This window comes from Poecilia reticulata, chromosome 22 (genome assembly GCF_904066995.2).
Source record: "Poecilia reticulata chromosome 22, P_reticulata-male-v2, whole genome shotgun sequence".
In the NCBI taxonomy this organism is placed as follows: Eukaryota; Metazoa; Chordata; class Actinopteri; order Cyprinodontiformes; family Poeciliidae; genus Poecilia; species Poecilia reticulata.
In genome coordinates, this window is record NC_088851.1 from 8613591 (window position 1) to 8623150 (window position 9560).

General features: G+C 44.1%; 1 long non-coding RNA gene across 1 annotated transcript in view; it reads right to left on the reverse strand.

Moving 5' to 3' along the window:
- LOC145549999 (uncharacterized) overlaps positions 1-9560 on the reverse strand; it is a 106922-nt gene that overhangs the window by 52642 nt on the left and 44720 nt on the right. The window lies entirely within an intron of this gene.

Consider the following 9560-nt stretch of genomic DNA (forward strand, 5'->3'; position numbering starts at 1 on the left):
TTCAGGAAGCATAATATGAGTCTATAACACGAGTCTTCCGAAGCTTTTTCTTAATTTGTGTTTGGGACAATTACGCTGTTGAATCACCTGGTACTGTCTAAAGTTCAACAATATGACTCAAAGTGTGCTTGTATTTTACACATGAAAGGGAATTTGTTATGTTCAGCAGCAACCCAGTAAACACAGACACCCAAACATGTAACCTGAGTTAGTCCAGGATCTTGTTGCTGGCGACACAAAGAGGGAAGTTTCTAGACAAAAAAACTCCACCCCCCAACAACTTAAAAAAGAAATTGACACAGTACAAAAGAACAAGTTTGTACCATTCAACAGCACCAATGTTGGCAATAACTAACAATGGATCTTTAAGGGCATGTTTAACCTCATGCTGCAGCATCTCAATCAGAGCCTTGACTCTAACTAGGAGCCTTCAAAATTATCTCGTTTTCTACGTAGGGCTATGTTGGTTAAAACACTGTTGGTGTTAATGTTCACTAGGTTACAAAAAAAAAATCCACTTTAAATTTGTTCTCTGAAAAAGTCCTAAAATATTTTAGAATCAAGTTTATTAATGGGCCAAGAAGTACCAGTAAGAGCAGGGAGTGTAGTCTTGCATATGCCTTTAAAAAAAAAATAAAAAAAAGTGCTAAGCCACTTACACAACAGCTTTATGTGTGGAAACAATAAATCTGTTCCCTGAGGGGAACTCGTGTGGGTTTTCCACTCTGAGACTCAGGCATCATTGTTATCAGACACACAGACTAACAGAGGAGAAGGGAAAAACAATGTGTGAGAGACGCTTGAGGCCCGAAAGGAAGGGAGAAGCACAATGAGAGGCAAAAGAAGCCCTCGATAAATCACAGCGGTAACTGTTTCCCCACCTGTGTCCATGCACTGTCTTCCCAGAAAGTTAGCTTCCCTGCCCTGGAAAATGAACAGGACCTTAACGCTCAGACATGGAGTCGGAAATGAAAAAAAAAAAAAAAAAAGTTGGGATGTTAAAACCACCGGGAACGGGAGGAACAAGACCACCTCTTCAGGATAGAAATGATTATTTCTTCATATGATGACTCTGCACAGCTGGGTTTGCACGGCTCATGGCTTGCAGCACATCGTCTTTTGCACACGTAGAAAAAAAATAAACACAGATTCGAAGGACATTTCAGTTCACAGTCTTCATAAGGTCAACTAACCTCAACAAAATCAAAAGAAATCCTGAGGTCATCCATAAATCCCCGCGATATTACCATTAATACACCATCAGTCAGGTTTATAGGCTTGTTTAAGAAAAAAAAAAAAAGGTCGTCAGAGGTGGAGGCTGACACAGTTCGGGTGTGTGTATGTGCAACTCAGCCGTATGTAAACACACCCCTGTGTATGAGCATGTGTGCCGCGGGGGGAGGGTTGTTTACTTGGGCAGCCTCTCAGAGAGCGTCTCCTGGCCGGCTCCCACTTCCTGCCCTCGCGCCTGCAGCAGCGGTCTGTCTAGTCGCCCGCCTCGGACTGACAGCGAGACCACATGCTAGAAGACTTATTGGCCTACTTTAGGAGATGACCGGGCCTGCTCTGGGTGGGGCTGGGACTGTTTAGATAGGAGATGGGGTGACGGGGTTGAGGAGGCAGGGGTCTTTGAGGTGTCTGATATTTTTTAATAAAGCTCTCGGCGAGCTTCCCTGCTTCCCTCTGAGTGCTTACAGCTGCGAGGTCGCAGAAGCAGGAGGAGGAGGGGAGGCGGAACAGAGGGACCCAAGGGCGCAACCGCGCACTTTCCGAGGCGGACGCAGAAAACGTCGCCCAGAAATACATTTTCCGCCATCGTTTTGACACCCCTATCGCAAGTAGTGCACAGAGAGCGCACCTTCACAGAGTCACATCTGGAGCTTTCTCAGAGAGCTCAGCAGAGCAGAAAGGCTAATCAAAGCCTTGAGTTATGTAATGGAACGCTTCCAGGTTCCCCCCAGACCGTGATGTTGTTCTTGATCGCCCAGGATGTGCTTGATAAGTTCTCCCAGGCTTACGTCTGTAGCCGTAGAAGCTCGCTAACATAGTTTCTGGATAACGCTGCAGTTCCAGGGCCATACATGGTCTCACTACAGTGAGACGTTTTGGCCCCCCGACAGGCGTACAAAAACCAGGGTTTGGCAATGGCTGCTTCTAAAAAGGCCCACTTAGGCTGATTGGTCCACGTTGTTGCGCTGCGGCTAAAGTTTCCACTGTCCGACAACAGCGGAAAAAAAATCACAGGAGAATTACGAACGTTTAGTACGACGCGTAATTAAACACGGTGCTCAAAGTGCAAGCAATTGTAATGTAATTGTGAGCATTCCACTTTATGACAAACACATGTCTGCTAGTGTGTTGTTGTTGTGCTTAACACTCGCAAAAAAAAAAAAAAAAGTCCTGGCTGGTTGTGTGTGGGAAGTGGAAAGAAGGGCCTGCACTGTGGAACTTCTTCATGGTAAGATGTGGGTTGATGAATGACAGAATAAAAAAATAATAATCTACATGCCTGCCTCACAAAAGTGTTACTACCCGCTAGCATTTTGAATATTTTCTACCAGGAAAATCACTAGATAAATGTTTTTAGTGAGATTTTATGTCATAAACCACATAATTGTGCTTAGAAACGTGGATACTGCACACCCTCTCCACAGTGAAACATGGTGGTGGCACCATGATGGTGAGCATTTTCATCCTACTACGCTAACGTCACAAAAATCAAATCGATATGTGTGAGCTGCTCTAAAACATAGAAGCAGTCGCAAGTAATCGCGTCGACCTTACAATCAGAAAAGTATGCACGTTTTAGATTCTACTTATGGTATTGTTTTGCACCCGACAAAAGTAAAAGTGCTGGGAAAATGTTTTGTTTTTCTTTCTTTTACCCCCAGAAAACAAAAAGAAACAACAAGTCAGAGTATGCCTGATTCTGCTTCGGGAACTTCCCAGACATGATCACCAGGAAACCTAATCCATACTCTGTAACAGCAGGCATGGAAAATAAAATAAATAAATCAGTGGTAAAATGCTGCCATGTCTCTTTTGTGTCTGATCAGTGGAGCTGCAAAGGCCCCACATTCTTTGCCCGCCCCACGAGGGGAGGCCATCTCATGCGGCTTGTCAGCAGCGCGTGTTAAGCTGCAATAGTTGCGCCGTAGCTTCCCAAAATTGATTTGATTCTGGGCTGTGTTTGTCTTGGCCGCCGCCTGCCGCTGTGGTTGTGGTCTAAGAGTGGAAAGGCAGAGGGCAGGAGGGGAAGGAGGAGGAGACGTTAGGGGGAGTCGGTGGGGAGGGGGGGAGAAGCAGGAGATGTTGGTGTTCTGAGAATTATGTAAGACTTCAAACAGGTCCAGTCTGGCACGGTGGTGTTGATGTGAGAGTTGTGGGCCCCTTGGGTCAGGCGGCCCCTCACACAGCCTCCCATATGGTCCACATTTCTCCCCTCATTGCCGCTGCTTTTCCTCTAATTGCCAGGTAATGTATCGCCGCTCCCCTCCCCGCCGCTGTTATTCTTCTCCGTTTATTAATGGGATTCACAGCGGCGGCGTGCTGCTGCTCACGGTGATGGAGGAGGTTGAGGCTCCGGGTCTGGCATCTTGCCGGGGAAGAGGCCCCAGCGCCGACACTTTATACACCGGCAGGTTTTACCAAGGTGTTCATTTCAGGAGCTTCTTCTCTCCTTCATCTGTTTCTTTTTTTTTTCCGTTCCCCCTTCATCCGAGAACGTTAAATCAAAGCTGGCACTGACATGGGAAACCTTTGGATCGTCTCGGTGTTGCGTCCTGTTCCCGTCAGACAGTTGTCCCAAACAGATGGAGACGTGCAGGGGCCTTGCAGATAAACTCGTAGCCCTTGAATTTTTTCACATATTGTCACTTTACAACTGCAAATTTCAGTGTAAAGTGAAGTTTGTTGGGATTGGGATATTTCTTCTGATTTTTGCCTTTTAGTGAGGCTTAAATTTTTCCACATCATTAGACCAATTTTAAAAGATATCGTTGGGCCACGAGACTCTGAATCCCAAAATGTACTGCATTTCCACGACTTTTTTTTTTTTGCTGTTTGTTTTGCAAAATACCTTGAGATGACATGTTGTGAAATCAAATTCCTTTTTTCTATTTTCAAAGTTTAGTTACATCTTACTAGCCTAGTGAAAGAGTTTGTGTTTTGACTGAAGTTTGAAGCATTTCTTGAATGAATTCTTCTATTTTGGAGAGACGTGGTCTGTGTATTCATGTTACATTATTTGCTCACGCCGTCGTCTGTTGTTCTGTAATGCCGCACCTTACCAGAAATGTTTTCATAAAATAAATAACAATTGACTTTGACTGACCTGACAATCAGGGACTTGGTTGTTTTGATCAAAGTGACTGCTAACAACTGCCTCCAGCACTAGTTAGTAATTATTCATAGCCATTTGTTGCCTATTGTTGCAAAAATCGCCCATAACCTAGGTTAATACAGAATGCAATTTTCAAATTGTTGTTTCATTTACAATGAGGAACAAAGCTATCAAAACTAACTTGGCCCTTTGTGAAGAAGTAATCACCCTCTTAACTTAATAACTCTTAGCAGCAACAAGCATTTGCAATAACTGGTCTAATCAGTCTTTTACAACCTGTGGAGGTATTTCTGGTCCTCCCGTCTTTGCAGAACTGTATTAATGCAGCCAGATTGGAGCACATCCCAGTACGAGCAGCTGTCTTAAGCAACAACTCCATTGGCCAATGTCCAGACTTTGCATAGGCCACATCAAAACGTTCCTCTTCTTTTTTTTATTCTCTAAGTCATTAATAGGTAGCTACTGTGCTCTGCTGTTCTATTTACATTATATCTGGGGCTTACAGGTCAACCAGGCATCAGGTTTTTCCTATTTTGTAACATGAAACCACAACTTTCAATGTATTTCTCTGGGATTTTAGGTGATAAATCAACACAGTCCATCCCGAAACACTGTTGTTGACACTTGTAGCTCCGGCTTTGATGGTGAGTTTAGGTGCATCGTCCTAAACACACAAATCCTGTTTTAACACGGATTCCTGTCTGATGTTTTCTACGTTTTCACCAAGAACTGGAATGAATTTCACTCCTTTCTCCCATCAACTCTGGTCAGTGTCCCTGTCCCAGCTGAAGAAACGCCCCCCCCCCCACAGCATGATGCTGCTGCCACTATGCTATTGAGCATTTCAGCATTCAGACCAAAAAGTTACAATTTTATCATTTCCAAGCAGAGAACTTTGTCCCACTTGCTTCATGTATCTATTACATTACTTGAGGGAAACTTCAAACAGGACTACTTTGGGGGAAAAAAATGAAGGGGCTTTAACACGATTGTCCAGGTTGGGGGTCGGGGGGAAACAAACTGTTTATTCAACCAGAAAAACAAAAGTGCGATGTGTGAAAGTGGCTTATGGCTACTTCTCATCAGATCCCAGTGGGTCAGCAGCAGCAGCAGCAGCTCTGTGGAAACAATGACTCAAAGCTTGGCCCTCACCTCTTCACAGCTCCTGATGAGGGGTTGGAAATGGTGATTATTTTATTTCCACGTATAACAGATCCATTGTTACTACTAACAAACACGCAAAACTTGCGAGAGAACAAAATCACACGCCTGTGAAATAAAACCTCTCAACTGCAGCAAAAACGGCAGCCATGTTTCCATAAAAAAAAGAAGGGACATAAAGATGTGTTACCACAGCCAGACCCCTGGGAGACTGCTGGCCCATCATGAGCCTCTTATTAGACGACTCTTGTCAGGGAACTTGTGGTTTAATCTTATAAAACTCTAAACACCCACTCCCTGTGTGCTCCTCCACCACAAGCTTTTTAGTTACTGCTCTGCCTTTTAGTGCTCCGGCTTTGTAAATGGACTCCTACTCTTTAGACTCTCTGAGACGTGGAACCTCTTCCAACTTGAAATGTCGTGGAAAAGCACAGGTTGAGGAGGTGTTCTTAGAATGACATTGCTTCTTTTTCTTTTTTCTTTTTCCCACACTGTTCAGCTGTTGTTGTCGAAAGCTCCAGTTTTCATCAGCGCAGCCTTTGCTCAAACCTCGTTGCAGAGGCACCGGCCCTGCACAGGCTGCCCCCCCAAAGACACAGCGGCTTTCTGAAGACACGCAAAATCCACCAAACTCTCATCTGTCTGAAAAATGTTTTGTTTATGCTCAGTTACAGTTACAGTCTGAACTTTTTAAAAAAAATTATTTTTAGCCAGACAATTTGACTTTCGACTAGAAAAGAGGAACTAATCATTGCCGAGCTGCGTGCTTGTACTATTTTTCTTTTTTTTTTTTTTGCTTAACCTAGGGAAACAGGAAACAGCAGTGATAAAGGAAGTCAGTGAATAACAACAACAGCAGCTATAGCTGTGGTGAGAGCAGCAAAATGAGGGTTTAACTCTATGCTATCCCGTGGGATTCGGATCCTCAAGAAGCATTAAGCAAACAGGAAGTGACATTTAGCATCAAAGAAAGTAAAGAACAATTAAGGAGCAGAAGTGGAAAGTTGCCTTGACTTGACCTCCGATCGTTTGCTATAAAGCCTCTGTCGGGTTTCTGTACCGGGCGGCCTTGAGCGCGTTAAAGCTGCTCGGTTTCGAAAACATCTGTTTAGGTTTAGACGTAAAATGAGTGATCTAGCCTGAAAGATGCGACGCAGAAGAAAATGTTTGTTACATTAAAAAAAAAAAAAAGCTTTTAAGGCTTACAGTGGCATCTATCCGCCTGTGATTTATCAGTTTACTGCGTTGGACTCGCCTCAGAGGTCGGAATCCACATCTGGAAATGAAGTCGCACCCGAGCCGAGTGGATTTTAGTCGCAAGTCGGAAAATAAGTGGGATTTGCTAGACGTTGCGGTGCTAGCTATTAGCTGAAAGCTACGAGTTTCTCTCCGTTTTTACGTCTTCAGACATTAAAGGAAAGTGATCACCAATAAAAGGTTGTGCAGCATCTGTGTCATCGGTTAAGTGCAATGCAAACCACAATTGGTGTACTAATGTAACATGTTCTTTGTGTCAGCCATATTGTACTCTCAATATGGAGGGGCTCAGTGACCTCCAATTGACATAGGCATAATTTTATTTTGTTTTCAGGGGATTCTTGTTGACGTAACTTGAAACACCATAAAATCGTGCATCATAACCCTTCTAGGAGTGGAGAAAACTTTGGATTTTTGCAACAGTTGGTTATGTGCACCATTACATTAAAGACGGTAAATACCTCTGCTTATCTGGCTCTTGTACTTGTTTGAAAATCATCCCACTGGACTCATGATAAGCCAGTTAGATCAGCAAACGAGATGGACTGATAAAGGCAGCATATTTATGAGCGGTGACCTGGAAGTTGTTCTGCTGAGACAAACTTAGACAAACTCACTGTAGCTCTTGCAAAAATCTGCTACTAAATCTAAATCTGCTAATATAGCATTGCAACCAATGGATATGAATGTTTTCATTTAGTTGTTTTAGCTGCTGACAGCCAATATGTTGGTCTTCTATCACTAGCATGGTGCGAATGTGTGTTTGAATGGACGACTGTTGTGTGAAATGCTGTGGAGTCCTCTGACCTGACAAAGCCCTGGACAAACGCATTTTGATCAAGATCTAGTCTGAATAGAAGTGCAAGACCCACATGAAAAGATATAAACCAAAAACAGTGGAAAGGAGCTTATCACCTTGTTTTAAACCTTTTGGAACCATATTGGATTTTGATGTTTTATTTTTTAATTTACAAAAAACAGAAGCCTTCCTTTTTATTCTTTAAGTCAGAACCTGTAAACCGGATCTCTTGTCATTTTGTTGGAGCAAATCCAAGCCACTTCGTACCGCAGCAGTAAACCTGTCAGTATTAACTCAGGCAGGACTTAAATGTAAATTTCGAAAACCGTTATCAAAGTTATCGCCGCAACAATCAGCAAATCCTGCCTGTTTTCCGACTCGCAACTGAAACCAGATTTACTCGAGCGTGATGTCACTCCTGGATCTGAGCTCCAGCTTCCGAGACAAAACACGGCATTACCCCGCCGGCCCGTACGTAAATAAACATCAGGGGCAAATTAAAGCTAAACGCCAAAGAACTAAATCGCCAAATTTCCTCTTCAGCAAAAGACAAACACACTTAATCCCGAATTAAAACGCAAACAAACAACCTAATCCCAACCTACACCTCCCCAGACCCGCGTTTGCTCTCCGGTCCGGCGTTTCGGTGTGAAACTGCGTCTGAGCAGCTGTCCCGGTTTGCTGAGACCTCTCAGTCTCCAGGCCAAGTTCCATGTCCGCTCTGATTATGGCGTCAGAACAATGGGAGCAATTGTGACGCAGCGAGTGTGGAGTTACTGCAGTTTTCATCTCATCCCTCTCGCACGGCACACACTGCAACGGACCTAAAGCCCTGAGAGAACCACATGAAGGTACAAACGTATGGCGAGCATGAAATATCGTTGACTGGGTCCTTAGTGTTCAGGCAGCCTGCCAAGACTTGCAGCAGGCAGTTGAGATCCATCGGAGTAAGAAACGCTCACACACACACACACACACACATGTGCAGCCAGCGCCTCTAACACATGCACTCTGGCTGCAGAAGGCCTCAGGCCCACAGGGGGAGAACAATCTGACATGCCACACAGTGAGGCTCTCTGGAATTAGACACTTTATCACACCACAGCCTTCTCCCTTTCCATTTCTCACTCCTTGCACACACACCCCCGACAAACACACAAAGGTGTAATCACTCGCAAACACACTGCCAAACTAAAAACTGCTATTATCCTTCATTAGGCGCACACACACACACACACACAGAGAGAAACATGTTTCACAGGCACATTCCCGATGAATAAACCCAGTCACAGTCACACGCTGGATGCCTGCACATGGAGTTATAGTCATGAAAACAGACTTGTTATGATTTGTCCCTCCGGGACAGGTAGAGCTTCTGTAATCCATAACCTTTGACCCAAACCACCCCGAGGGGTCAGGGGAATTACCATGAGTCAGGAGACCCAGAGGTGAGCACAGGAGTCCTTCCTTTCTCGTTGTCTGTCACTGCATCCTGGAAAAGTCCCACTTCTCTGCATGTGAACCTGAATCCACAAACACTGACGCAGCCAAGTGTTGAAACTGTAGAGAAAGATGAGACTAAAGAGGCGGCGGATTAAGACCATTTGTTTCATTCAAAGTGAACAATCTCATGAGATAAGCAGTTAACATATCTTACCTGAAATAGTTAACTCACTTATTGTCTTCATTTGAGACCTGATTGGTTCCACAGGCTGCAACTTGGAGAAGATGAAACAGACTCAGCATATTGGACGATGATACTTAGTTATTGCTATTTGCTTCACTGTTGTTTGGGAAAAGGAGGTTGGAGGCGGTGTGCCACAAATAATCTTCCTGTGTGAAACGCGTACCGACAACGGAACATGTGAAGTGTTTCCTCTCAGAGGCATTAAGAGCTAAATATTCTGTCATTTTAAGTGAACTCTATGTTATGGATCACATTAAGATGATTCAGTTTCACAGTGTAAGTGCTGTGAAACAATAAGCTTTAGCTCCAACGTC